This window comes from Pseudochaenichthys georgianus, chromosome 16 (genome assembly GCF_902827115.2).
Source record: "Pseudochaenichthys georgianus chromosome 16, fPseGeo1.2, whole genome shotgun sequence".
NCBI lineage: Eukaryota > Metazoa > Chordata > Actinopteri > Perciformes > Channichthyidae > Pseudochaenichthys > Pseudochaenichthys georgianus.
The window spans coordinates 489,668-493,666 of record NC_047518.2 but is presented as its reverse complement, the minus strand read 5'-3'; the positions used below and the strand labels follow the sequence as shown (position 1 = coordinate 493,666).

Below are 3,999 nucleotides of genomic sequence, written 5' to 3'. Positions count from 1 at the left end.
TGTTATGGGACAAAAACAATCATGCCTTGTATTAGCACAATAGTTCCCAATGTGGGCCTTGAGGGAAGTAAACAGATCTTGAAGATCTGTTTACTTCCATCTTTTTTTATTGTAGGCCCATATTTATAATCACATCATGAACAGGTCAACATTTATGCTATCACCATTTCTTAATAAAAATGGAGACTGAAATTAAAATGCAATCTGCAGCACAATCTGTGCTGTTGTTTTAGCTGTAAAGTGTCTCTACTGTAGGCTATTTTTATTATATGTACAGCACTTTGTACAGCACGTTTATAAATGTGCTATATAAATAAAACTTGATTTGATTTGATAAAATAATATATCATCAAATATAGCAGATATTAGACTGTACACTACATGAATTGAAGTAAAGATCGCTGTCTCACAACATAATCATTAAAGGGGAAAAGATCAAAAAAGATGATAAGTCCGTAGCTTTGTTAAGCCCCAAGCCCAGGGGCGTCGCCTGGACCTGGAAACATTCGGGGCTTAGCCCACAGTGCACTGTAAACCCCAACAGTACTACTAACTCATAAGTATTATGGGTACTGCAATCAAAACCAAATATCAAGTCAACCGAACATTACATTTATACGTTCTCTTAACGAAAAGTGCTGTTTAATTTTATGTGAATCATAGTTTATGAGTGAATATTCAAATTTGAATGAAAACTTGTGAGTGAACAGTCACGCACCGTCTGACGTCATGACGTTGCGACGAATCGAGAAAAATCCATCCAACATGGCGGCTCTTGCAAGCGAAGGGATTCCACACATGGTTTAACTTGTAAGTACCAAAATAAGTCGTTAAAACTGCTTTTCTTGTTATAATATTGTAAGGATATACCACCCGAAGATTATATGTGATCGTTAGACTGTTTAAACTGTTGTTTAATTCAGAGTTACGTGCAGAGCGCCGCAGTTACCGGCTGCTTCGCGCTATTTTTTGAATTTCGGACTGCCGGTTAAGTACTGTAAGGACCTCAACGTTAGAGCAGCAGTATGCTAACTTTAGCTAGAAACTCCTATTAGTCAACGGCAGCCCTACTGTTTAAAAGTGTGTTACTTACTGGTGCTTATTAACGCTATTATCTGGTAAATGTGATGTCATTCCTGAATACTCCTGAATTAAGCTAGTAGCTAGCAAGAGCTGTTTTCCACAATTACGTTGATGCTAGCTAGATGTAAGCTAATGCAAACGGCAAGCTTGTATTAAAACTCTGCACATTTATTTTTGCCGTAGGGTGAAGCTGTTGCATCAATATTCAAGGTAAGTTATTGCTAACCCATACTGTGTTCTGTTTTTTTAATTAATTTAGAACTTTTTTTTCAGTAGGTTTATTTATTTAATTAGGTATTCAGAACATTGAACAGAACTGGCCTTTCTACAGTAATCCGATCATCATGCTTTGTTGAAGTTGCATGGTTGAAATGGTTCAATGGAGTGTAAGGACGTTAACGTCAGAGCAGCAGCATGTTAACTTTAGCTAGTAACTCCTATCAGTCAACGGCAGCCCTACTGTTTATAAGTGTGTTACTGGTGCTTAATGTTATCCGATATTATCTGGTAAATGTGATGTTATTCCTGAATTAAGCTAGTAGCTAGCTAGGGCTGTTTTCCACAATTACGTTGAGGCCTACACACAGGCATGTTTGCTAGTGACAGTAAGCTAATGAAAACTGCAAACTTGTATTAAAACTCTGCACATTTCTTTTTGTCGTAGGGTGAAGCTGGTTCATAGCAGTGAGACTCAAGATTCAAGGTAACTTGAACAGAACTGGCCTATCTACAGATCCGATCATCATGCTTTGTTGAAGTTGAAATGGTTCAATGGCGTGGAAGTGCAAATTATGTGCTGTCTCGTCAGACACCCAGGCTCAGTTATTTAGGCACTATCGTTTGAAGCATAGCCAGTACTCAAGAGTTAGCCCTTTGCCATGTGTCTATGACTCTTGCATTTGTACATTTCAATCATTTAATGCATTGAAAATTCATTTATCACGGCTTCACAAAAATGTGTGTAGTACTGGTGCAAGTGAGGGAGCACAAGGAGGATGTGCAATTTTTAGCTGCCCCTTGTGTAACTTTAAACATTCGTTCTCTGAAGCAACAGTGTTCAGTCATTTAAGGGGACACTTAAAGAACCTTGAAACTGTAACATGCCCATTTAAGAACTGTAGCTACAGCACAAATGTCTATTCATCATTTAATGCTCACAAAAGCAGGAACCATGCAGGTAGTTTGGACATTTGTGAAGACATTGTGTCGACACAAAATGATAGTGCCCCAGTCTTGACAGCTACTGACCCTGAGGACGAGAATCCTGCTCAGTGTCAGCATGCAGACACGTTTGATTCTCCTGAGGCTGACGCCAGCCAGTTGAGAGCCCAGTTACACCATAATTTGTCCTCGCTCTTCCTGAAGATGCAAACTATTCTTCATGTTTCCGATATGGCATCCAAAGAGATAATTGATCATCTGACTCAGATATTTTCCTTGTCTCAACCTGTTATAAAAGACACTTTAAAAGAGGTTTTTAAGAGGCATCAGATTTCTCCTACTGAAGCTATCATGAATGATTTGCGTGAGTGCTGTTATGGACTCAAATATTTTTGTCAGTGCCACAGCTAAAGGTGAGGAGTTGTCTTCCGCCAAGCGAAGAAAAACATATAACAACATAAAAACAATATAAATAATAATACAAATTAAATGAATACTTTGATATGATCATGTTGTAATATATTTTTACGGAAACAACAAAACCGGTTGCATCACTAATAATTTTACAATTGCATATCCATTAATGATCTTTATACATTTGTGTGTTCCTGTAGGTTTCTGCTGAGTTTCAACGAATCACAAACGTCAACCTACGGAACCAGTTCTTTTCTGAACTATACAGACACACCCTGCGACTGATTGCCTTGTACAGGCAGAAGGCGGCACGCACTGGCAAGGTATCTGAGGCCCTGCGTGAAATCCTAAGGATTTGTGATCTCCAGGTGAGTTTACTAGAAGTTTGGTCCAAATATCAATGCTTATTTACTTTTACACAAAAACCACATTCATTCAAATTCACATCATAAACAGATAATGTAAAATATACTGGATTGTATTTTTCAGAAGAGTGTCACAAATATAACGATAACAGATAGGGAATTCTTTTTTTTTTATTAGACAACAATCAAAAATAAACATGTATATATTAATTAAAAAAAGCCATTGCTTTTTAATTATGCTAGTTTTTGCTTGTCTTTCCAGGAAGTACAGGATGTCCACATGAAATGCAATGCAGCCCTTCGAGCCCTCCCATTATACCTGCGTGAGGAGGACCCAGAGTTCTTCAAGTCTTGGAGCGTAAGTATTTAGTGCACTCAAAGTACTGCTAGTGAGGTCAGAATGTGTGCTTGTAAGAAACTGTTTAGCTATTTCACCCTTCCAGTTAAAACAAACAGACGGGAGCAATCAAAAATATTTTCAGATATATAAAAGAAATACGGTGGCCCTGAAGTGCAAGACACCACAGCATTTCAGAAAACACCACAGCATTTCACAAAACGCCACAGCATTTCACAAAACACTACAGCATTTCAGAAAACGCCACAGCATTTCACAAAACACTACAGCATTTCACAAAACACTACAGCATTTCACAAAACACTACAGCATTTCACAAAACACCACAGCATTTCACATTGGACGGAAAGGGTATTCCTTAGGGAGAACACTTCTTGTTTGTGATTGGACAGAGCCAGCCAGAGAAGCACTGCTGTGATTGGTTGTGTTTGCTGCCAGTCAAGAAATGACGCGTGATTAGCCCAACACATCAGCCGTTAGCTGTTAGCACACACTCAGATCTCACAGCTCCTCATATCTGTTCAGAAACTGGACAAAAGTTAAACATGTACAAACCACAGACTGTCTATGTCATGGTGAATACAGTCGCTGCTTTATTTATGTCTGTATGACGTTGTT

General features: G+C 38.4%; 1 long non-coding RNA gene across 1 annotated transcript; it reads left to right on the top strand.

Annotated features, from left to right (window-relative positions):
• Positions 1–754: 754 nt before the first annotated feature.
• On the top strand, positions 755–1,788 carry LOC117461536 (uncharacterized). The gene is made up of 3 exons (XR_004553708.2): positions 755–810; positions 1,267–1,293; positions 1,748–1,788. It is a non-coding gene; the product is annotated as an uncharacterized lncRNA (long non-coding RNA).
• The last annotated feature ends 2,211 nt before the right edge of the window (positions 1,789–3,999 follow it).